Here is a 27,257-nt window from a genome sequence, read left to right on the forward strand (position 1 = left end):
TATACATACATACATATATATATATATATATATATATATATTGGTAATATAAATATTTTATTGATATATGAAATAGAGTTTTATATTTAAAATTATATTTTTTAAAACACCACCTAGTGGTGTAGATCAGACCTAGCAAAAAATACTATCCCCTTACATCCTTCCTACCATGATGACTAAGATAAACATAAAATATTTAAACTAAGGCACAAAAAGTAAGGGAACCACACTATATCATGGCATCATCTATGGTGCAACTTATATGCACCATATTGCAATGAAAATATTGTAATTTTTTCACTATTTAACACTGGCTATGGGCACATAGAAGTTATCCTATATATCCTTAAACTAGCCAACTGCCTCCTCACGTGTGAAATTTGGGGTTTCACCACCAACCCCTCTTGTAGCCATCCTACCACCACCACTTGCCCCCACAACACTAGAGCAGTCCAATAGTGAGCATCAACACTGGCCACAACTTCACCTCTATACTAAATACTCAACCCCTCTCATGCAAATCCTTTGGTTCTATTCTCTATAATCAAAAAAGCCAAAGCCATAAACAATTATGAAATTTACAGGTTCGACTTCAGGCACTAATCCTTCTCCAATTAGTCCTCACCAAAGATCAAACAAATATCCTTCTAGAAATTATCGCTATCATGCTTGAACACATTTCCCAATCACTTCATAGATATAGACCCTGTGAATGAAGGAATCTAGTTACATGTTCTCAAAGAAAAAATTACCTCCATTACTCAACCTAAACACCAAAAGATTGGCTCCAAAATCTATGCCTAGCTCTATGAAGTAGACCCAATTTTAAAACATCCTTTGAACTCTCTAGAAGGGCAATGAGATTGAACGTACATCAATAATCATACAAAGAAAAGGTTAGAGAATGACTCATATGCCTTATTGACATTACAATACACCACTTGCCAAACATCCTATCACATCTCACTCATCAAAATCTATGGAGCTCCCACATACAATACTTCGCCCGTCATCACAACAATAACTTTATGATGGAGACATGACCCAAGCACAGAATGGACACAACAGGAAAGAGAAAATTTTATTAACTATAAAAATATGCTAGTACACTTAATGCAGAGAAACAGACTCCAAAACATGCCCTATGGGCTTACAATAGCATAAATCTGGAGATAAATTCTTCTCCCAGTACCTTCTCTGAAACTCCACTCCTAACTGCCTTTTACAATGCCAAAAAATTTCTTAAATAGACCCCAAAGGGTTAAGGATTAGGAATATATTCTAGAAAGTGCTAGTTGGCATCCATTGACCAAATAGAAGGCTCTAGAAGTCGCATTAGAAGTCGGCACAAAATTAGAAGAATTCAAAAATGGTAACCGAACTTTCGGGAGGCATAACTTTTGAACCGTAGCTCTGATTGACGAATCGTTTACATTTTTGGAAAGCTCTCAAAGCGCTCTATAGCCATATGGAAGAGCTTAGCTCGTTCCCCATTTTTCAGCCCTGTTTGAGGTCATTTAATGCCCCTAACTTGACTTTGAAGCATTCTTAGGATGTCTCCAGAAATTGAAAAATTGCGATAACTTTCAAACCGTGGGGCCTTTTGACCTGATTCTTTTTTTGGAATGCTCTAAATTACAATGAAAATCTTCCAACCAATTTACACATTCTAGTTCACCAAAATGATGGCTCAATTACATACTCCTATATTTTTGGCATTTACACGTATCCCAAGGTGATTAAAAACTCTAACCCAGAACACTGATAGTGGAAATGTGAGAGTTGGAACCTTTATTTGACCCAAATGGGTACCCAAAAATGAAAAAACATGAAACAAAAACTAAGTCTAAGTGCATTTTTTTGGGTGACACAAGATTGCCCTTATGCCTCTAGATGCTCCTGCATCAGACACCCAAGGTAGATTGAAAAGTGACCTTGTCACTTTATGAATGGTAGAGGAAATCCCAAATGGGAAACCTCAGCTGCTGAAATCCAAGTTGAGTCCTCTATCGGCCATCCTTTCCACTTGACCAAATACTCTTCATACTACCTATTTCTGGTACTCCTACCCACACGATGATCTAGAATGTCTTTTATCTCCTCCTTCTTAGAAGTAGGAATTGGACATGGCTCTAACATCGGCTCCTCATCTGTACCATCATCATGATACTCTGTTAAGTTTGCAATGTTGAAAATAGGAGAAATGTGAATACCATCTGGCAACTCCACCTCATATGCATTTTCCTGAGTCATGTTTCTTCAGAATTTTGCAGGGGCCAAATTTCTTCATTATCAGCTTGTTGTAAGTACCGGCTGAAATCTTTCTTTTCGTAAGTGTATCATGACTAGATCCCCTACTTGGAATTCCTTATGTATTCTCCTTTGATCAGCCCTAGCTTTATACTCTTGATTCATCTTGGTAATGTGTGCCTGAACCTCCTCATGTAGATGCTTGATATGTTCAACAAATTCTTTAGCTTTAGTACTTGTCCTCTCCCCTTGCTCTATCTTCCTCAATTCTGGTGCAGTCCTTGGGCTACTTCCATATATAATTTGGAATGGTGATCTACTAGTACTCCTATTTACAGAGTTATTGTAAGAAAACTCCGCTTGTGGTAGAATCAAATCCCATCCCTTGGGCTTATCCCCAACTAAACATCTCAGCAAATTGCCCAGACTTCTGTTTACCACTTTTGTTTGGCCATCAGTCTACGGGTGATGTGTGGAACTGAATTTCAAGTCTATTCTCAACTTTTTCCACAATTTTCTCTAGAAATACCCCACAAATTTAGTATCTCTATCAGAAACTATACTCCTTGGGAGGCCATGTAGTCTTACCACCTCTCTGAAAAACAAGTCTGCAATATGGACAATATCATGAGTTTTGTGGCATGGAATGAAATGTGTCATTTTGGAGAACCTATCAACCACCACAAATACTGAGTCATTACCCCTTTGTGTCCTCGACAATCCAACAACAAAATCCATACTTATGTCCTCCCATGGCTTTGATGGAACAAGCAATGGCTAATATAGTCCAGTATTGTGACTAAATCCTTTGGCCACTTGACAAACCTGGCAATTCTGTACAAACTTCTTCACATCCTATGACATTTGAGGCCAAAAATAATGTTCTTTGAGAATGGCAATGGTCTTATCTCGACCAAAATGTCCTGCCATCCCTCCACTGTGTTTCTCCTTAATCAAATTTTCTCTCATGAAACTCCTTGGAATGCATAATTGACAACCCTTGAACAACATACCATCTTGAATCAAATAGTCTAGCCACTTGGTCCTATCTACAGCAACAGGCTCTTTACAAGCTTTCCACGCTTCAACAAAATCAGGAACCTCAGGGTACAGATTCTTGAGTTCATCAAACCCAACTACTTCAACCTGCATTATTGTAAGCAACAACTGTCTCCTACTTAGCGCATCTGCAACCCTGTTAGATTTTCCACTTCTATGCTTCAACACAAATGTATAGCTCTGCAAGAACTCTACCCACTTCATTTGCCTTTGATTCAATTTACCTTGGCTATTTAGGTACTGTAATGCCTGATGATTAGTATACAAAACAAATTCTTTTGGCAATAAATAATGCCTCCATTTCTTTAAGGCCTGAACTATTGCATAGGACTCTTGATCATAAACATAATACTTCTTTTTTGCATCATTCAATTTTTCACTAAAATATGCAATAGTTTACCTTCTTGGCTTAATACAGCCCCAATAGCACTGTCACTAGCATCACAATCCACCTGGAACACCTTTCTAAAATTTGGAAGTGCCAACAATGGTTGTTCTGTCACCTTCTTCTTCAGCATTTCAAAACTTCTCGCAACTGCTGCAATCCATTTGAACTCTTTTCTATCCCCTCTTATTGTGTCAGTCAGGGGTGCACATATGCCACTGAAATTCTTAATAAACTTTCTATAAAAACTAACCAGACCATGAAATGATCTTACCTCAGTAGCAGACCTTGGAGTAGGCCATTCCAAGATGGCTTTTACCTTCTCTAGATCCATTTTGAGACCTTCAAGTGATATAACAAACCCCAAGTAGACTAATTCCTTTTTAGCAAAGGTACACTTCTTCAGATTAATTAACAGTTTCTCTTCCCTTAACCTTTCAAGGACACTACAAATATGCAATAAATTTTCTTCCAAAGTCTTGCTGAAAATTAAAATATCATCCAAATAGACAATAACAAATTTTCCCAAGAACTTCTTAAGTACCTCATTCATAAGCCGCATGAAGGTGCTTGGGGCATTCGTCAATTCAAAGGCCATGACTAACCACTCATAAAGACCCTCCTTGGTCTTGAAGGCTATTTTCCACTCATCTCCTTCTCATATTCATATATGATGATAGCCACTCTTGAGATCTATCTTTGTGAAGTACTGAGCTCCACTCAAGCAGTCCATAAGATCATCCATTCTTGGCAAAAGAAACTGATACCTGATGGTTATCCTATTTATAGCTCGAGAGTCTATACACATCCTCCACTCTCCATCCTTCTTTGGTACTAGTACTACAGGTACTACACATGGACTCAGGCTCTCCCAAATCAAGCCCTTCCTCAATAGCTCCTACACCTATCTATTTAGCTCCTCAGTTTCAGTAGGAGTCATCCTGTGAGTAGCCTTGTTAGGAAAACTAGCTCCTGGGATTAAATCTATCTGATGACTAATTTGCCTTACTGATGGCAATCCTTCTAGAACATTATCAGAGATGACATCTCCAAACTCACCTAGTAAATCTGAAACTTCAAGGGGTATTTCACTACTACCTTCTTTGTCTTTCCTAGGAATCAAAGCATAGCACATACTCTGATGTTTCATGCAATCTAAAAACTTCCTTCCATCAATAAGAAAAATCCTAGCACTGCTACATACCTTTTCGCCTTCCTTTTTCATGGGCTTCAGTTTGTGGTGAACTCCATCCTTTGTTAGAGAGTATGTGTTTGAATGACCATCATGTACTGCATGCCTATCAAACTGCCATGGTCTTCCTAACAATAGATGGCAAACATCCATTGGAATTACATCATAGAGAACTTCATCATGGTAACTCCCAATTTTGAACTTCACTAAACATTGTTCACTTACCAAGACCTTATGATCATCTTTCACCCAAGCAATCTGATAGGGCTGGGGGTGTTTCTCCCTCTTGAGTTTTAGCTTAGAGACCATCTCCTTTGATACTAAGTTATCAAAGCTACCACCATCAATGATCACATCACAACATTTATCCTCACACTTGCACCTGGTACAGAATAAACTCCTCCTTTGTCCTAGTTCAATCTCACCACTTAGTAGGACCCTTTCATTCACTAAAGTCTCTCCTCTTTCTGCATCCTCTGAATGTGATGATTATGCATCCTTATCCACAGGAGCAACCCTAGCTTGACCCTCAGCTCTCCTATCTGTCCTTCCTTGTCATTAAGGGCATTCAAAGGCACAATGACCTTCTTCATTACAATGGAAATAGGTACCACAAAAGCCTCCTCTTCCTTGTCCACATCCTCTACCTCTTCCTCTCTGATTTCCAAAGTCTTGATCTTGGGAGCAGTTGAAACCATCATTCCTCTGGTTCCTGCTAGTACCCACATCTTCATTTTTCTTTTGGGTTTCATTTCGGCCTCCAAATGACCTACCACTACCCCTTCCTCCTTGAACACACCCTCTTTGTCTCCCTTCAAAGCCCTTATTTAGCTTCTCTTCAACTCATAGGGAAAACTGGTATGCCTCTTCAACGCTAGTCATTCTTACTAGACTTAATTCCTCCTGGATGCTAGGTCGCAACCCACTGATATAATGAGCAACCTTCTCCTTATTTTCTTCTGCATGCCCTACTCTAATTAGAAGTTAGTAAAACTCCTCTGTATATTCTTGGACTGATTTTCTTGCTTGCTTTAACCCATGCATCTTCTTAAACAAATCAAGCTCGTAGTCTACAGGAATGAACTGCTTCTTTAGTTTGTCCATCATGCGATCCCACCTTGTAATCTTATCTTTTCCTCTTATGTTTCTTTCCAATTGAACCTCTTGCCACTAGATTTTGGCATGTCCTTTCAGTTTGGCCTTCACAAACTTAACCCTATCTAGATCCCTCATATCCTCATACTCAAAGTACTCTTCCAGTTCATTAATCCAGTCAATCAACTCATCTAGTTTCAGATTTCCTAAAAATACACCCACATCAATTGTAGGTATTTTGCCAAACTTACTAATGGCCCTAAAAAGCCTTTCCTCTACTTGATTCAAAACTTCCCCGTCAACTTCCCCTTCTAGTCCAATTTCTTCTTCTTCATTGTCGTCCTCACTTTTGTCGCCTACAACAACATTTGTTCCTCTACGGAGCTCCTCCTGCAACGCTTGTACCTGCCTTTGGAGGGCTCTAACCTCCTTAGGATTAATAGCTCCATCCCTTCCACCACGCTCTCTTCGTGGAGGCATCTTCTTAACGCAAACCCACAACCACATAGTCCTGGTGCAAACTGCCTCATAGTTGCCGCTCTGTCTATACACTCAGGAAAACCAGCTCTGGTACCACTTGACATAGACACGACCTAAGCACAGAATGGACACAACAATAAGGGAAACTTTTATTAACTATAAAAATATGCTATTACACTTAGTGCAAAGAAACAGACTCCAAAACATGCCCTATGGGCTTACAATAGCATAAATCTGGAGATAAATTCTTCTCCCAGTACCTTCTCTCAAACTCCACTCCTAATGCCTTTTACAATGCCAGAAATGTTCTTAAATAGACCTCAGAGGGTTAAGGATTAAGAATACATTCTAGAAAGTTCTATTTGGCATCCACCAATGAAATAGAAGGTTCTAGAAGTCGCATTAGAAGTCAGCACAAAATTAGAAGAATCTAGAAATGGTAATCGAACTTTTGGGAGGCATAACTTTTGAACCGTAGCTTCGATTGACAAACTGTTTACATTTTCAAAAAGCTCTCAAAGCACTCTATACCCCTATGGATGAGCTTCACTCATAACCCATTTTTTGGCCTTGTTTGAGGTCATTTAATGCCCCTAACCTAACTTTGAAGCATTCTTAGGATGTCTCCAAAAATTGAAAAACTGCGATAACTTTCAAACCGTGGGGCCTTTTGACCTGATTCTTTTTTTGGAATGCTCTAAATTAAAATGAAAATCTTTCGACAAATTTACACCTTCTAGTTCACCAAAATGATGGCTCAATTACATACTCCTATTTTTTTTGGCATTTACATGTATCCCAAGGTGATTAAAAACTCTAACCCAGAACAGTGATAGTGGAACTATGAGAGTTGGAACCTTTATTTGACCCAAATAGGTACCCAAAAATGAAAACACATGAAATAGAAACTAAGTCTAAGTACATTTTTTTGGGTGACACAGAATTGCCTTTATGCCTCTCGATGCTCCTGCATCACTTCAAATTTCTAACTTTAAGTATGCAACATTTATATCACTAAAATCTTAGAAGATCACATTTTTATCTACATGGGGCCAACTATTTTAATATTAGATAACTTATCAGCCAAAATATTAGCTTCTCTATACACATGTCTAATTTTGAACTCTTCCACTTCATCTAAAAGGGACCAAATTTGCCTAATATACTTGTTCAAATGTCAAGCTTATAATTCTTTATTAACAATTCCATTCATCACAACTTGAGAGTCTCCCTCCAAATGCAAATTTTTAATACTCAGCTTGAGATTCAACAATATTGCCTCAACTACTTCTGTATACTTGGCCTCATTATTAGTTCCATTGCAAAGTCTCTTAGCACCCAAAGACAAAATATTTCTAGTGTCATCTTGCATAATAACACCAATTTTTGACAATCTGGGATTGCCTTTGAAGGTACCATCAGAATTGATCTTAACCCAAGGTGGACCATCTCAAGGGGGTCCACTCCATCTTCACACAATGAACCCTTTGAAACCTATTAATGGGCATATATATGTTTTTATATCATCTATTATATGTTTATGTTAATTAAGATTTATTTCAAAATAATTTATTTAATTTGAGATTTTGCATAAATTAATTTTTTAAATAAAACACATGGATTTGGATACTTGTAATTTTGTATATATTACTAATTTTATATTATTTTTATATCTAAGAAAGTAGTTCAAAAGGTGATATACCTACATAGAGTTGATTTGAGGGTATAAAATATAGGTTTTCATCAGTCTATCTAAGAAACTATATGCTTATAGAATTTTTACTAACAAAGTAATAAAGTTTCACTTAAGGTTTCTTTGTTAACCCACCTATGTCTTGAAGAGTCCAACATGGAGGAGGAAATTCTTGTTTCTAAGGATCCTCGAGTAGTTGGCCAATGGTATGAGGTAACTAATGATAGGTGAAGGCAAAATCCTTAAGTTCTCTTTAGAAATCAGCTGAAAACACAAACAAATGGATGGTTAGGATTAACTAAGAGAGATGAAGTGGATTGTGGGATCAACCTTGTGATAAGTGTCATATGAATGGTGAAGGTGTAATAAATACGTGTGCTCACATATGTGTGAGTGTTGGAAATATTCTTAACTAGGCTAAGTTACTGAGAAGGGAGGGGTGAATCAATAACTTCTAAAACTTCTACAATTTTAACTCTTAATCCAATAGTCCAATTAGCATTTAATCCTTCATATATAATCTGATCTAACTGTATGCATAAGAAAATAAAAACATGAAAGCATTCATAACACTTTGACACAAAGATTTGGTGACCCAGAAGCCTTCCAAATAGAAAGTAAAATTGGGGTGGGGATGATACCCACAAGTCTTTAGTACTATAGTATAAAGTTGGCCTATTAAGGCTTACATTGATCACTTCTAATGATCTTCCCTGTTAGGAGAAATAAGGACTACTAGCTCCACTTTGTGAAAGGATTTACAAACATACAATGAAGTATGCACTCAGTAAAGAGATTTGCAAAATATTGTTAAGTCTACCTTGTTAAAGGATTTGACTAATTCACTTGTTAAAATGAAATAGTAGTTGATCTCTGATCTATAATTTGGTTTGTTGAATGAGAATCCTTTAAGTGTACAAATCACCTTGTTGTGATAGATGAATCTTTTGTTGCTCTATATACTACTGTAGCCTTTGTAATTCACACTTTCTACTCTTCTCTTAAGATTACATATGCATTATTACAAACACATTGGACATTATACAATACACTATATATATAGCAATCCAATTATACAAGTTATAAAGTCAACCACTATACAAGTTTATACAGATATTACAAAGTCGGCCCAAATGAAAACATCGAGTTCTAAAGACTGACTCGATGAGGTTCTTATACTTGACATCCACTATCAATGCTCAACATCATCGTGCACTCGGTAGATGTAGAAGCTTGGTCCATACTGATCACTTCCAAGTAGTCTTGAACTCGGTCTACACTAGTGACTTGGTGAATACTGTGAAACTCATCATATAAAGTGAGTCTCTTGGTTTACATTGTATGATTTGGTAAACACTATCACCTCAAGCTCAGTATAAACTGTGTCACTGGGTTAACACTAGACTTGCATCACATAAACTACAAACTCGGTAAGTACTGCACAACTTGGTTTGTACTAGTAAACTCAGCATACACTAAGATGCATGGTTTACACTACTGATCTTCATAGTAACTATAACTATTCGATAAACACTAGAATTTTTCCAAATGACTCGATAGCAACTATAGAACTTAGCAACAACTAAAAATGCTTGGAAAACACTGTTATTTTTACAATTAGCTCAGTAACTATTTATAATCTGAATAAGTGTATGTCAGTAATAATAAACTTGACTAATATGTCAAAAATCTCTCCCTTTGGCATTAGTGACAAAGCACTTATCAGCCAAAAAGTTTCCTAAATACCATCACCTTGTGATCCTAGCTCGGTAGAGTATATTGTTTTTGAAATTTTTCAAAATTGACTTTGTAAGATATATATCTGTACATGGGAAGGTTCTTTCATACAATATACTATACATCTTCTTGCTATATACAACATATACTTACTATATATATCTTTCTCCCCCATTGTTTTTACAACTTGTTACATTTTCTCCCCCATAACTTTTTACATCTTTGTCCATCTGTCTCCTCCTATACATCTTTCTCATATCTTCTTTTTCATAGTATATACTCCCCCTATAGATATATCTTTCTCTCCCTTTTTGACATTAATGCCAAAGATTTATTCTATTTATTTACATGTTAATGCCAAAAGCAGATAAGAATTTTGAATGTACCTTGAGTATGATTGCCAAGGTCTTGTCCCATTCTTCTTACAAGACCTTACTTTTGTGTAGTACAATTTCCACTTTTGTAGACAACTCTATCATATGGTCTGCTATGGAGAAGTTGATGTCATGGATGAGAGTTTTAGAATGTGCAATGTGTTTTTATAGTGCATTCATATTGGGAAGAATCATATTTTGTATATCTACTAATGTAGATTTGATCCTTGCTTCTTCTCTAAGCATTTTTTCTTGCATATCTATCAAAAACCTTATCTTCTTGAAGTGTGCAAAACTTGAACTAGGGTCAAGATGCAACTATTGAGCGCTTGCCTTAAGGTCTTCATCTATCTTGGACAATTTCTCCTTTATTTCCTTGGTAAAATTAGAAACATCACAAAGCCTACCAAAAAGTGATGATACATTTGTACAAGATGTTTCCAGAGAACCCAAACTTGTGGAAAGTTCTACTTGATAGATAGCTATTTGAGCAATGTGCTCCAACACTTTATTTTCAAATTTCTTCTCTACCTTCTGTAATAACTTATCTTGCCCATCAGTATCTTCATTGAAATTTAGAACTGCCTCTACTAATTGATACAAAATTGGCTGTCAAGAATCAATGTCTACACCTATAGCATCTACCAAAATATTCTTTGCATCCTCAATAATTTTAAATTCTTTATCCCTTTCCTCTCTTAATCTTTGTTGTTTGACTTTCTTTTGGAGGAGTTCACCAAATGGCTACATTTGGTCTAGCTTAAGCTTGGAGATGTCCCATTTAGGAATTGCAATTTCCTCATCTAGGTCTATTTCTTCCTCCATCTCTTTTCCTTTGCTCAAAAAATTTGTGCTCAGTTGAGGCTTGGTCTCAACTATCATTTCACTTATTGCTTGTGTGTCCAGAATAGAAATATTGTAGATATACTAGGACTAGCTGTAAAAACTAATACTGCACTTATAGAAGGAATACTAACAAAAAATACTTGAAGAATCCAAAATTGATGTGGCAATCACAAATGTGTCAAAAATTGTTGTGCTCAAAACTGATGTATTCAAAATTGATGTAGCCAACTTGGTAGAAGAGGGAAGAGTTTGTAGCTCAATAGATGAAGTGGAGGTCACTTTAGTCAATGATGTGTTGAGCTAAATTGGAGCAAGGAGTGATTGGACATTTGTATTCACACTGCTAGTCATAATCAATCTTGTTGAGGTTGTCTCTGTGCTTAATGTTGTTAATAACTTACTTGGAGAGTGAAGAATTGAGGCAATAACTACTGTAGCAATCTTGACTAGATTAGTTTCCTCATCTTCTTATTTTTCTTCCTTAGTAGCATCTTGATCATGTTCCTCTTCATCATCAATGTTATCAAAATGAGTTGCTTCATCAACATTTTCTTCTTCATATTTCTCTTCTTTATCATCATCATCATCATCATCATCATCTTTTACTTCAACAAAAAATAAACTTGATTTATGAAGAAGATATATATTTTTCCATGTGTTTGTTGCATTCCTTACAACATGATCAATTTCTTTAATGAGAACTAGACAAGTGTTCAATTTGAGAGTTAATTTTTCCTCATTTTTCTTTAGAGATTCCACAATCTCTTTGTCTATTAAGCTTGGTAAAAACTACCTCACAGTTTTCCCATAGATGTCTTTCATAGTTTATATGGAAAACTCCCATCTTGGCTTGATCTTATCCAATAAAATGTTAGGGAGCTAAGAAGTAAGCTGGTCTAGTGAGTATTTCCACTTACCCATTTTTTCCATCACCAAGTCTTCAATCTACTTTTCTTCCTTAATCCTAGCTTCATACTTTAATACCTTAAAATGTGCTATACCTGCTTCTTCTTACAATTATTTCACTCTATCTTGGAAGGTGGGTGGAGGTTTCTTAAATATTATATCTCCTCCTTCCTTATCAACTTTCTTCCTTGATCTCTTGGTAAGCACAATAGTGGATGGCTTGGATGGCTTAGTAATAATTACCTTGCCCTTTTTCTTCAATCATTCCTCTTCCTCTAATTCTTCTTTATCCTCTACCTCTTCATCCTCACCTTTTCCCTCGGTCAACAAAAGGGTAGAACTTGTTTTTAGTTAAGCAATTATTTTCTTTCCTTTGTTAACAACGTAAGGGAGCTTGATCTCTAGTTCTATCCTAGCTTTAGCTTCATCATAGGTGCCAAAATATGCAGCCTTAGGATCAACTGGTTCATTAACAAGTGCCTCAATGATGTCTTTAGTTTCATCAATATTTACCTCATATCTAAGAGGTTTCACCCATGTTATTCTAGGCCTGACTACCTGAATGTATACTCTATCACTATCTACCATGAAACATACACCATCCTTATAATCTTCAACAAGTTTCTTGGGAATTCAGTATCTATTATTCATTTTCTCCTTAAATGTATCAAAATAGTTGTTCTTTTCTCCACACAATAGAGCCTTTCGAAGGGAAAATTTTTTGAACATAAAAGAATAAGAATTTTAATAGGGAGCTAAACTTACACGGGTTGTTCTTTGATATCCTGATGCTTTCCATGTTCTTGTTGAACTGTTTCAACAGTAGCTCAACAAGGTCAAAAGGTAGATTGTTCTTCACTACCTTGTATGCAAGGTCAACTTCTTCACATGAAATGTTGTTTAACCTACTCGAGCTATAAATCTTGTGTGCAATGATATGGATGCCAAACTTCAATTTCACATTAGTGACACTACTTATTTTCATTCCTCTATCATCCCATTCTACTAGGGTTTTCTTTTTTAAGTTTAGCCCGACCTACGGTTTTGATCATCTTAGGTTTGGGCAACATTGGAAGACTAGTAATTTGATGAATCATCTTCTTTGTGATCAATACTGTTTGCTCCAACCACAACTACCCATTATGCACCCAATTAAGGATAAACCTAATCCATGTTACTTGAAATTCACTGGGCATGTAAGAGATGTGAGTTAACCCTTTAGTTTCCAGGTGTTGGTGCTCGAGTTTCAAAACTCCATTTACACATAGTTTTTCTAGAGCATCATCCATTTCTAAAGTGTCAATCTCTTGAATAACACATTTAAAGTGAGTTCAGATATCATTGATCAATAGCACCTTTGGAGGGATTTGTGACTGTGCTCCACTCGGATCTAGGTTTTCCACAATTGCAGGAGTGAGCTTGAAGTTTAGTGTCTTCCATTCAGCACAAACTAGCATGTCTAAACCTCACTTTGCCTTGCTATTTCTAGATGCCATCTTCACTCAGTAGGGTTTGAAAGAATTTGAAAACTTTTGCTGAAAATTTGCTTGGATGCTCTGAAGATTGCACTTTGCAATACCTCTTAAAAATTTTGCAGTAGAAAAAAATGACTTCGATTCCATTCCTTTTATCAAATTTTTCCATGAATGCTCAATACAAAATGTAGATTGATTGACATCACATTGAAAGACTGTCATCCACTTCTTTTTATTGAACACTCAGCAAAGTCTTCATGACTCGGTAACTATATGCATCTTCATTACTCCCAACCTCACTCGATAAAGTCTATGACCTAACCTGACTTGGTAAGGAAAGTAACTCGATAGTATCTAGTACACCTTTTTACTCGGTGATCCCTTTGTATCTTGAATATAGATATGGATCCTTTTGACTTTTCAACTAGAATTGATTTGGATGTCTTCTTTGATAGCCTAGTTCTAGTTCTCCCTTGAGAACTTAAGTAGAAATGGTAGAGTCACTAAATTCTTGAGTGACTTGATCATCATTGCTTGGACTTGTATTCTCAGTAGACTTTGGAACCCATTGTTGTCTCATCTATTTTCAGCCTTTGCCTTCTTTTCATCTTCTATTCTACCAATATTCATACAGTTCTTAATATTCCAATGTGTCCAAATTCTCCACAATAATGACATCTACACCAGGTGTTGTAGTCCCAACCAAATATTGCTTTCACAATTTGCTCTACCATATTCAATATCTTGGTTTTGCATTTTGATGACTTGCGTCCACGTTTCTTACATTTTTGACATGTGCCTCCAAATCTTGGTTTCTCTTTGCATTCATTAGCCTTATGACCATGCTGATTGAAATTATAGCATTTTTCATTGAGTTTTTCTTTTCCATTTCTCCAACATTTTTTTGATATATGACCTATCTTACCACAATGATTGCAAGTAGGTCTTTGATTCTTTTGAGCTCCTTGCTTGGATGATTATCCTTCTCCTATATATCCAATTCCTGATTTTCCTTTTTGTCTATAGAGATTTTGCTTGTTCAATTGATTCATGTATGCTTGGGATTCCATTATTCTTTTATTGATTTTCCTTTCAGAGTTTAGATCATTTTGCAATCTTTCATTTTCAGATCTTAGGCTCATGATTTCATCATTTGCATTGGAGAGCTAATCAATAAGGTCTATTTGATGAAGGGATTGGTGCTGGATTTCATTGTTCTTTCCTTCTATCTCTTCTTTTATCTTTTTCTTTTGCTCAATGACTTTTCATAGCCTTACTGACTGAATTTCTTTTTCTCTTCTTAGTTTTCTTACTTCTTCTTATAGGGAACTATTCTTTTCTAGGAGTTCTTTGATTGCTTCATTGGCTTCATCTTGATTACTTGAATGAAGATCTTCAACCTTTTCTTCAATATAGAGATGATCATTCATTTGAATTGCAAGTTCTTTTCTTCTTTTCAAGGATTGAGAGAGTTGCTCCTTTTCTTTTTTGAGTTGGGCAATAGCTATTTCCAAATCTAGCTTTTCATTGTCTTTGTCAAGTTTGAATATCTCCATGGCTTTGATCTTTGCTCAAGCTATTAAGCTTTCTTCTAAGAACCACAATGCTCTGATACCAATTGTTGGAAATATTCTTAACTAGGCTAAGTTACTAAGAGGGGAGAGGTGAATCAATAACTTCTAAAACTTTTACAATTTTAACGCTTAATCCAACAGTCCAATTAGCATTTAATCCTTTACATATAATCTAATCTAATTGTATGCATAATAAAATAAAAACATTCATAACACTTTGACACGAAGATTTGGTGACCCAAAAACCTTCCAAATAGAAAGTAAAACTAGGGTGGGGATGATGCCCACAAGTCTTTAGTACTGTAGTATAAAGTTGGCTTGTTAAGGCTTACATTGATCAGTTATGATGATCTACCCTATTAGGAGCAATAAGGACTATTAGGTCCACCTTGTGAAAGGATTTATAAACATACAATAAAGTATGCACTTGGTAAAGAAATTTACAAAAGACTATTAGGTCTACCTTGTTAAAGGATTTGACTGATTCACTTGTTAGGGTGTAACAGTAGCTAATCTCTTATCTGCAACATGGTTTGCTCAATGAGATTCCTTTAAGTGTACAAATTGCCTTATTGTCATAGATGAATCTTTTGTTGCTCCTTATACTATTGTAGCCTTTGTAATTCACACTTTTTTCTCTTCTCTTAAGATTACATATGCATTATTACACACATATTGGATGTGATACAATACACTATAAATATACCAATCCAATAATACAAGTTACAAAGTCAGCCACTACACAAGTTTCAAAGATATTACAAAGTAGGAGCAAATGAAGACACTCAGGTTCTGAAGACTGACTTAGTGAGGTTTTGATACTTGACATCCACTATCAATGCTCGACATTGTCATGCACTTTGTAGATGTAGAAGCTCGATCCATACTGATCACTTCCAAATAGTCTTAAACTTGGTCTGCACTGGTGACTTGGTGAATACTGCAAAACTCATCATATAAAATTAGTCTCTTGGTTTACATTGTATGACTTGGTAAACACTATTACCTCAAGCTCGGTATAAACTGAGTCACTTGGTTAACATTGAGTAGCTCGGTTAACACTGGACTTGCATCACATAAACTGCAAACTTGGTAAGTACTGCACAACTCGGTTTGCACTGGTAAACTTGGCATACACTAAGATGCACGGTTTACACTACTGATCATCATAGTAACTATAACTATTTGGTAAATACTGTAATTTGTCCAAAGGACTCAGTAGCAACTATAAAATTTGGCAACAACTAAAATGCTTGGCAAACACTGTTATCTATACAATAAACTTGGTAGCTATTTACAATCTAAATAAGTGTATGTCACTAATAACAAACTTGACTGATATGTCAATAGTGAGAACATACAAGAAATCCCACAAAAGAGACATGCCTATGATATGTGTAAGAGATAAGGTGACTTGGGAACACTACAACATTGGTGTCAAATTGTGATGGTTGTGTAATTTGTGGTCATTTTCATGTTTTTTTTGCAATTGTCTCTAAAGTCGTTGGTGTAGTAATTGTGAGGACCTCACAAGCATGAAACAAAAAAAAGAAAAAATATAATTATTTTCCATTTTTTTTTATTTTGGATGGATCTACACGCGAAAGAGGTGGAGAGCTATGAACGTTATCGTGGCACCCTTGTGATCAGTGCATTTGGTTGTTGTGCCCTCGTGATCTCTACATTTCATTGTCATGTCGTTGCTCTGAGATTTCATAGTCATGTCATGCCCTTGCTTTACAATTTCATTGTTGTGGCATGCCCTTGCTTTATGATTTCATTGTCATGTCGTGCCCTTACTCTACAATTTTATTATCATGGCATGCCCTTGTGATCTATGTGCCCTAGCTTTGCAATTTTCTTCAAGGATGAAAAGGGGTATATATGTACATGTTTTTTCTTTTCCTTGTAAACATGTAAGTCTCTATATTTCCTTCTAAATATGTAACTCTTTATATATTCAAAGAGAGATCTTTTTCAAGGTTCTTATTACATATATGATCCAACTACATACATATTCCAGAATCCAAATAATAAAACAATAAAACTCACTCAACCTGCGCTAAGTGACTTACCTCAAGATTATGCACAAAAATAATGCGGATCGTGAAAAATGGGTCAAGTTCGCAAGAAATTTTACAAAAATGTATCATAGTATATATTTTTAGAAAGAAACAAGCCATAACCAGTTAAATGGGTCTAGTTGCTGATTAGCTGGGTTGATAAATATGTATATTTAACTGGGTTATGGCATCTGCAAGGGAATGAGCCTCGTGATTATGCATATGTGTTTGGTGCATTTCTTTCTTATGATATATCTCTGCATTTCGTTGTTGTGCCCTTGCTTTTCTTTTTGGTTATCATGCCCTTATTATCTATGTGTTTTTTTGTTGTGCCCTTGCTCTATGATTTCAGTGTCATTCCTTTGCTCTATAATTTTGTTGCCATGTTGTGCCCTTGCTCTACAATTTTGTTGTCATGTTGTACCCTTGCTCTATAATTTTTTTGTCATACCCTAGCTTTGCAATTTTCTTCAAAGTTATGTAAATGTTGGTTTCTTTTCCTTCTAAACAAATATCTCTTTATATCTCCTTTTGAACATGTATATTTAGAGATCTTTTTTAAGGTGCTTATTATATATTAACTACACAATAGGAAAATTGATCCAGCTACAAGTGCATACATATTCCAAAATCCAAATAATAAAAAATTAAAACTCACTCAACCTATGCTAAGTGACTTACCTCAAGATCCTCCACAAAAATAATGTAGACTAGGAAAAATGGGCAGAGTTTGCAAGAAATTTTACAAAAACATATCATAACAGATTTTTTAGAAAGAAACTAGCCATAACCAGTTAAATGGATCTAGTTGTTGATTAGTTGGGTTGATTACAAATTCCTTTAGAACTGTCATTAGATTAGGTACAATAAAATGAACAATCATTTTTTCCCACGTAGCAAGATCAAATATAGTTTTCCAAGGTGATAAAGTTGTATATCCAAGGAATTGAAGAATAACTTCAGCGAAGAGTTGAGTGTGAGGAGTTGAAGAAGCTAATTTTTCTTTTGTGCAAATGCCATAATCACAAGACTCATTCCCTTTTAGAAGCCTCTATCATAATGAATTAACTCTAAACCTTGCAATGGATGTTGAAGTGGTTCCCAACCTTGAAACACTCTTATAAGCATTTGATAGTTGGGATCATTGCAGGGAGACTGTGCCAATACTTGAAACACTCTTATAAGCATTTGATATTGTGACTGTAAATTCTCAAAGACACTTGCAAGTGATTCCAATGTCATAGTACCTACCGCAACACTTCCCTAGATTCTATCTAGTGGCTCCCATAATATCCTCTATCTTGTCTAGTTGTTGTTTCTATTGTGTAGTCTCTTTCTAAAGACTCTCCTTCTCATTCTCTTTCGAAAGTTGCTCCTTCTCCTTTTCTCTCTTGGCTTAAATTTTGATTATCAAACTTCTAAATATTTGCCTCTGCCTTATCTAAATCAACTTCACAGTGTGTTGTAACTCTGGCATAGGTGTTTGATCATCGATAGCTTTTATTTCAACATTCAAGTTTTCAAGATTGGTCAGCACCCTCACTTGCTAACCTCTCATGTCAAGCACTTTTTGTATTGTTTCAACACCATGCTCTTGCTTCTTAGCTAATAGTTCTTCATATTCATTTTCTTGTAAAACATTAATTTTGTTGAACAATTGTAAACTCTTAGAAAGTGCATTGTTGTTTTCATGTATGTATGTGTGTGTGTGTGTGTGTGTGTGTGTGTGTGTGTGTAGAGAGAGATCTTGTAGATTGTGGATTATGGATTATAAACAAAAAAAAGAAAAGAAAACATGACATTAATCATTCCCCATTTGTTTTGATTGATTATGGAGAGCTAGACACAAAAGAGGGTGGAAAGCTCTAAATGAGGGTGAAGAGCTCTTAACATTGGTGGAGATTAGTGGAGATCTAGGATTTTTTTGTCATTCCCTTGTGATCTCTATGTGCTTGCTTTGCAATTTTCTTCAAGGGTAGAAGAGGTACCTATGTAAATGTTCTTTTATTTTTTTTCTAAACATGTATCTCTTGTTCATATATAATAACTTTGGTCAAATTCAAGGATAACTTATTACAATGATTGTATGCATATGTGCATGTATGTATGTAAATCAATTCACTATGTGAACTACTTTACATGCATACATACACAATTGTATAGTACTTGTGCTAAATTAAATTAATCATTCATGCATTGGATTCACACAAGCAATTATCCTTGCATTCAATCAAATTTATTCATACCAAACTAAGTACGTAGAAGTCTATACTTATAGATTATATTATCTCTTGGTGATTGAGTAAAATTCTCATGCATAATATCATCTTGGTAATGATCAAATGCATTCACATTAAGTCATAATAGGATTGAGTAGATGATCCATTTATGTTACTTCATACTTGTTTTATTGAACATTTTGTTTAACATAATCAATAATACTAGAATTATACAACTACAACTAGTACTCTTATTTATTTTATTTAGCCATATACATTTAAGACTATTATTTTTCTTAAAATTAGACTGTATATTTTTTATCACTAAAACACAAATATAGATCTTTGATAGTTATCTTTTTTAATTTCAAGATCTTCATATTTAACGTGAAGAATTTCCACTACTGGACAATGGAATAGCCACATAGCTGATGAATTTTTCCACCAAATTATATTTTTATTATATTTTTGTCCTTCAAAAATATTATAGGTGAATTTTCTTCTAATTTTCCATATTTATAATAATTTATCGCTTGTCATTTGAGGTAATTTTCTATTATGAGATAGAGACATTTATCATAAGGATGGACATTCCAATTTTGATCATCTCGCTTCCAAACCTTATTCCCTTATCTAATTAATGAAACTAATTACATTTGAGACCCTGAATTTCTACAACTTGCCCGATCAGCCATTCACACAGAAAAATCATCCCATATCCATAAACATCTAATCTTCTGCAAGTCTCTCTCCTCTAAAGACCCAATACATGGAGCCATTATCATCATGAGTAGACTCACTCTCCTTAGCTGATTCAATTGAAACTATTCATACCAAACTAATTATGAAAAAATTTGTAATTACAAATTATATTATCTCTTGGTGATTGAGTAAAGATCAAATATAGTTTTCCAAGGTGATAAAATTGCATATGTATATGTATGTATGTATGTATGTATCTATGCATCTCGTTGTCGTGCCTTTGTGATCTCTATATATGTATGTTTGTGTGTGTGTGTGTGTATACATATGTATATGTATATGTATATGTATGTATGTATGTATATATGCACATACATATACATAAAAAGAAGCTTCTCTACTCACCTGCTGGGGGAAATATAAAGAGATACATGTTTAGAAGGAAAAGAAAAGAACATTTACATAGTTACCTCTTCTCCCCTTGAAGAAAATCACAGAGAAAGCACTACTAGATTTGGGCCCAAACACCACAAATTACACCATCATTACAAATTGCCATTGCAATTTGACCCCAAATGTTGTATTGCTAAAAAGGGCACAACATGGCAACAAAATCACAGAGCAAGTGCACATAGATCACAAGGGCACGACAATGAAATGTAGAGATCACAAGGACACGGCAACAAAATCCTAGATCTCCATTTATCTCCACCAAGGGCATGGAAATGAAATAAAAAGATCATAAGGTCAGGGAAATGAAATGAAATGACCACAAGTGCACAACAATGAAATCTCCACCAACGTTCAGAGCTCTCCACCCTTGTTCGGAGCTCTCCATCCTCTTTCACACACAACTCTCCACAATCAAAACAAATGGGGAATGATTTATGTCATGTTTTTTTTTTTTTTTAAATATCTAAAATCAACTTCACATTGTGTTGTAACTCTTCCATAGGTGTTTGATCCTCAATACCTTTCATTTCAGCATTTCAACATTCAAGTTTTCAAGTTTCCTCTTCATTATATAGTCCTTTCCACACTAAAAACCTCTATGTTACTTCATTAAAACCAGGACTTGAACAAAGCTGATGATAAAACAAAGCCTATATTCCAAAATCCAAATAATAAACGAATAAAACTCACCCGACCCATGCTAAATAACTTAGATCAAGATCTTACACAAAAATAATGCAGACTAGGACAAATAGGCAAGAAATTTTACTAAAACATATCATAGAAGATATTTTTAGAAAGAACCAAGCCATAACTTAGTTAAATTGGTCTAATTGCTAATTAGTTGGGTTCATTACAAATTCCTGTGGAACTATCATCATATTAGGTACAATAAAATGAACAATCAGTTGCTCCCAGCGAGTAGGATCAAATACAGTTTTCCAGGCTGATAAAATTGCATATGCAGATGTATGTATGTATGTATGTATGTCTATGTATATGTATGTATGTATGTATATTTAGAGAGAGATCTTGTGGATTGTGGAGATCAGTCGAGATCTAGAATTTCATTGTCATGCCCTTGTGATCTTTGCATATGTATGTATGTATATAAACAAAGAGATCTTGGCACAATAGAAAAATAATAAAATTGACTCAATAGGTAGCATGGCCACGGGTATTATCACAAGCTTTCAAACATAACTATATAAGGAGTGAGTTAGAACATATATAGGTTAACCTTACATTAACGATAAACTACAACCCAAAGGTTGCACCAGGGTATTACATTATTTTAATTATAGAAAAATGCCTAATTTTCCTGAGTGGGTGTATGATGGAAAAGAGTTGTATTAGGTGAATAAAGTTTACCAGTGGTTATAGGAATACAGTACATCAAAACAATTAGAAACCAGAACTACATATTTGTTAGAGTGAGTAGTTCAAGGATCTCGATCCTGTGGATATAGGTATGTAGGTAGCCTAGTAGGCAGATTATGCCTCTAGTGTGCAGATGCCTTGGACATAGTTAGGTAGCCTTGGACATAGTTAGGTAGCACTTAACTATGTATGTATGTATGTATGTATTTAACTATTCTCTAGTTAACAATGCCATCCACATGTAGGGGGTGCAATTGAGCTTTCACCTTCAATAATACTTCATCTCCATTATTTGCGCTCTCTGAATCAAATGTATATAACTTTATCACTTGTAACTATAATTTTCAAATAGTACAAACCACAATAGTTTCTTATAATTCTATGGTTCTCTTTGTAAGTTTATAAAATTGAAGTTTAAAAATTAATTGCATTTGTATACATCTTTTTCAAGTTTGATATTTCTCTTATTCCTCACTCACAGTCCAAGAATAATTTTTCAAAACACATACTGACTAGTTGGAGATTGAGCCAAAAAATTGCAAGAATGATTGTGCCAAAAGAGCTAAAAAAATGATTGTGCATGATAATCATCTTTTTATGTTCTCTTTGCATAGTTGTTCTTGCATTTTATGATTTTTGGCGAGAACAAAATTCCAAACTAATTAGGTAGGTGATAAGACCCATGTCTTGTGATAAGACTTACTTCTTTATTCAATAGAAATACTAGAATATATATAATTGAGTTTATTTTTATTACGGTTTTGGCTAATGCAAACTTTTATTTCAAATCTATATTTTTTTTCCAAATGCCATGATTTCTAATGAGAAAATCTAGCTGAAATATCGTATAGAAATCCTAGAATATATCTAATTTTGTTAAGGGAAAATTTGTTCATCTTTTTAAAGAGTATCTTTATTTAATGATTGATTTCTTTTGCAATGGGGTTTGAAATGTGTTTACTTGTCTATGCCTCTTAATTATAACTATGTTTTCTATGTGCTTAAAAAATACGAGTTATTGAAATCCCAATTTGACTTCAATTAGATTTAGAAAAATTAGCTAAGACAGGGTATTAACAATGTAGGAACATGTTGGGAAACTTAGAGGACTATATTATTATTTGTTCTATGTTTGTGAATAAATTTAACTAGAATGTCGAGATCTAGAAGACTTGGTATTTTATATCTATTTTATTAAAGGTTTAAAATAATTGCAAATAAATAACTTGATTTAAATTCTGTGGGTTTTGAATTGTATTTGCATGCTCTCCCTGCAAGGATCCCAACTATCTACTACTTCTATCAATTTGGTCTAGTTGTTGATTGGCTGGGTTGATTAAATTTTTTGTCGAACTATCATCACATTAGGTACAATAAAATGAACAATTAGCTATTCCTAGCTAGTAGGATCAAATACAATTTTCCAAGGTGATAAAATTGCATAAGCAGATGCATCACTTGAATGTCAGGCATGAAGCACATTCCCCAATTTATAATGAATGGTTGGATATAAAGGTTCCATACACTGGCCCAACAATGGAAGCCAAGGATGTAACCATGCATGTATTGGCACACTCTCTCTATGAGGATCCAAAGTATCTAATGTCATTGTTAATTTGGGCATTGTTGTATGATCCAGAATGTAATGAAGTACTAAAGCCAAATGTAACTTCTCTCATATCTACAAAAATTGTAGCATAGGTTCAAGGTTCGTTGGCTCCCAGGAATTTGTAGTAGCTATTCTCACTACTAGAAGAATAACTTCAGTTAAGAGTTGAGTGTAAGGAGTTGAAGAAGCAAGTTCTACTTCTGTGTAAATGTCATAATCACAAGTCTCATTCCCTTGTAGAAACCATAACCCAGTTAAATATATGTATATATACAAGCCATAAACTAGTTAAATGGGTCTAGTTGTTGATTACCTAAGTTGATTACAAATTCTTATAGAAATGTCATCAAATTAGTTACAATAAAAGGAACAATTAACATTATTTTTGTGTAGGATCTCAAGCTAAGTCACTTAGCATGGGTTGAGTGAGTTTTATTGTTCAATTGTTTTGATTTTGGAATATGTATGCAGCTGGATTAATTTTTTTGTTGTGCTCAAATGTAATAAGTACTTTAAAAAAGATCTCTTTGTATACATACATACATACATACATACATGTATATGTATGTATGTATGTATGTATATGTATGCATGTGTATGTATATACATACATACATATAATGCATACATGTATATGTATGCATTATATGTATGTATGTATATACATACACATGCATACATATACATACATACATACATACGTATGTATGCATTTATGTATATATCATGTGGAGATCTATGATTTCATTGGCATGCCCTTGTGATCACTGCATTTAATTGTTGTGCCCTTGTGATCTATGTATCTTGTTGTTGTGCCCTTTTGATCTCTGCATCTCATTCATTTTATTATACCTAATATGATGATAGTTTTATAGGAATTATTTGTTGTGCCCTTGTGATCTTTACATCCCAAGTATCTACTGTTGTTGTTAATTTGGGCATCACTATATGATCCAGAATGTTATGAAGTACTAAAGTCGCTAGTAACTTCTCCCATGTCTCTAGAAAATGTAGCAGAGGTTTAGGGTCCCTTGGCTTCTAGGAATTTGTAGCAGCTATTCTCACTGTTGGAAGAATAACTTTAGTGAAGAGTTGAGCGCAAGGACTTGAAGAAGCAAGTTCTACTTTTATGTAAATGCCATAATCATGAGGCTCATTCCCTTGCGGAAGCCATAACCCAGTTAAATATATGTATATATCAACCCAGCTAATCAGCAACTAGACCCATTTAACTGGGCTACAACTTGTTTCTTTCTAAAAATATTTGCTATGATATATTTTTCTAAAATTTATTGTGAACTCTACTGGATTTTCCTAGTTTGCATTATTTTTGTGGAGGATCTTGAGGTAAGTCACTTAGCAGCTTAAAAAGGATCTCTCTGTATATATATATATATATATATATATATATATATATATATATATATATATATATATATATATATATATATATATATATATATATATATATATGATTCTAAGCTCATAGTTTCCCATCTTTATTGATCAATCCAACCTCTGTGTTATACCAAATCCTTGTCTATCATTAACATAAACACACACACACACACGCACACACATATGTTGACATCAATGACAAACATGTCATCAATACAACACCAATAGCATATCCAAGTGCAACCATCACTACAATCCTAACAATACCCCCCTTTGAAATAGATGGAAACATATGATGAAAACCATCAATCCAAAAAGATTTCCTGAACATATACTTCTTCCCTAATATTCTCCTTAAGAGTTAATAAACTAAATATAATTTTCTCAATATCTTAAACATATAAAAAAAATATCCATGCTCTAATATATCTATTAATTTCCCTTCTTGCATACTCTCCCCCATAGGAATTACTTTCCCCCATTCATATATTCTAACTTTTTCATGTGTAACTCTCCCACGTTGACATTAATGAAAAATGTATCAATATGCCAATCTAAGAATCTAAAGCATTCTCATTATCTTATCAATCTTCAAATGTCAAGTACCAATAGACACTATTATATTAAAATCATTACACAAGAGATCTTAAGTTAACTATGTCCAAAAAAACCACTCCCCCATAGGAGTAGCATCAAGCATCCAGTTTAGATATATGAATAGTGCTCTAATTGTACTAGACTATTGTAATTTTACATCAATTACTCTAAATTAGGTGAGGAAATTACCCCAAACATACCTTTAAGTTACTCAAACGTATCCTAAGCTAATGATTTAGTAAAGATATGTGTTATTTCTTCCTTTATACTAACATATTTCAATCTAATTTCCTATTCAATAACCTTTTCCCTCAAAAAGTGATACTTTATAGCAATGTGTTTCTTTGACATCCTTGGCGTACTTGTGTTATCATTGCGTATGATAATGGGCTCTAAAAACTCAATACCTACATCCTTCAATATTTGTTTTATTATATGATCTGATTATAATTATTTTCCATTGCTACATATCTACTTCTGCTATAGATTGTGAAATATAATATTATTTCTTACTTAGCCAAGAAACCAATCTTCCTCTTAGAAAGAATGCCCCACCACTTGTCCTCTTCCTAGAATCATCATTATCAGCCCAATCAATATCAATGTATGCATATGAAGTGAAATCATTAGACCTATCGTACTATAACCCAAAATATGATGTTCCTCCCAAATATATGAATATCTTTTTAAGCAATATTGCTAAATATGTCTCTTTAGGGTCTGCCTGAAATCTTGCAATATTTCCAACTATATTTTTTACATTTGTCCTTGTATGATTTAGATATTACAATCCTCCTATTTTTATTCTATAACTTGTTTGCATAGCACTGGAAAACTCATCTTTGCTTAAAATTTTGCATCCTATAATAAGTGTTCCCACTACCTTACAGTTCTCCAATCGAAGTCTTGTCAAAAGGTCTTTTAGATACATGGCTTGTGATATGAAAATTACATCCTATTCCATCATTACTTCAATTTATTTGTAATCTCAAAAAGTATTTCATTTCACCAGTCATAGAAACTTGAACTTCATTCTTCATTTCATCAAAAAAATTCTCACTAGCCTTGTCATTGCCTCCAAAGTAATACCATCAACAAATACAATAATAATTAGTAATCCATCTAAATTTTTCATTAAGTACACGTTACTGACTACATTACCTTTCTTCAATCCCAAACTCAATAAATGTTCATCTAACCTCACATACCATGCTCTAGGTGTTGGTTTTGGTCCATATATGCCCTCTTTAGTCTACAAACCATGTCTTTGTATCCAATGAGCAAAAAACCATCAAATTGTTCAATTAGAAATCTTCTCTAAGATCACCATTCAAAAATGATGACTTAACATCCATTTGATATACTTTACAGTTTTTGTTAGATGCATATGCTAAGAACATTCAAATTGCTTCCAATATTGCAACATGAGCAATTATTTCTTCAAAATCAATTCCTTCTTATTGTGAGTATTATTTGCATACCAATATTTCCTTGTTTCTTAAAACCTTACCAAGTTCTCATTTATCTTGTTCCCAAAAATCCATTTAGTACCAAAAATATTCTTATTTCCAGGTCTAAGGACTAATTTCCAAGTCTTGTTCTTTTCTATTTGATCAAGCTCTTCTCTCATAGCCTTTATCTAGTGTTCATATTTGCATGCTTCATCTGCAGTCTTTTTTCAGCCTATGATATTAAACATATTTCCCTTCTTACCTTATTTCTTGTTAATTTTTTTTATTTAAACCTCCAATTATCTGTTCTTCAAGGTGA

This window comes from Cupressus sempervirens, chromosome 5, assembly GCF_028749045.1.
Source record: "Cupressus sempervirens isolate cs-2001-9-10 chromosome 5, ASM2874904v1, whole genome shotgun sequence".
NCBI lineage: Eukaryota > Viridiplantae > Streptophyta > Pinopsida > Cupressales > Cupressaceae > Cupressus > Cupressus sempervirens.